The sequence below is a fragment of the Sceloporus undulatus genome, chromosome 5 (genome assembly GCF_019175285.1).
Source record: "Sceloporus undulatus isolate JIND9_A2432 ecotype Alabama chromosome 5, SceUnd_v1.1, whole genome shotgun sequence".
Taxonomy (NCBI): domain Eukaryota; kingdom Metazoa; phylum Chordata; class Lepidosauria; order Squamata; family Phrynosomatidae; genus Sceloporus; species Sceloporus undulatus.
In genome coordinates this window covers 94,330,731-94,331,395 of record NC_056526.1, presented here as the reverse complement: position 1 = coordinate 94,331,395, position 665 = coordinate 94,330,731, and positions in this window count along the sequence as shown.

Sequence of the window (665 nt, the reverse complement as noted above, 5' to 3'; positions counted from 1 at the left end):
GGGGAACACTTGCCCATAAGGAAAACATACTTGCCCATAGGGAATCATTGGGGAACACTTGCCCATAGGGAAATCATACAGTGGTACCCCGGGATACGAATGCGCCGCCTTACGAAATTTCCGGGTTACGAAAAAAATCCATAGAAAAAAACTGTTCCGGGTTACGAAGGTTATTTCGGGTTACGAAAAATTTTTTGGTGCTTTTCGGCGCTTTTTCGCACGAAATCGCGGCTTTCGCTATTAGCGCCTATGGCTTTTTCGGCTTACGAAGCATTTCGGGTTACGAACGCGGCGGCGGAACGAATTAAATTCGTAACTCGGGGTACCACTGTACTTCCTCATGGGGAATCATTGGGGAACACTTGCCCATAGGGAAACAATACTTGCTTATAGGGAATCAGTGGGGAACACTTGCCCATAGGGAAACCATACTTGTCCATAGGGGATCATTGGGGAACACTTGCCCATAAGGAAAACATACTTGCCCATAGGGAATCATTGGGGAACACTTGCCCATAGGGAAATCATACTTCCTCATGGGGAATCATTGGGGAACACTTGCCCATAGGGAAACAATACTTGCTTATAGGGAATCAGTGGGGAACACTTGCCCATAGGGAAACCATACTTGTCCATAGGGGATCATTGGGGAACACTTGCCCATA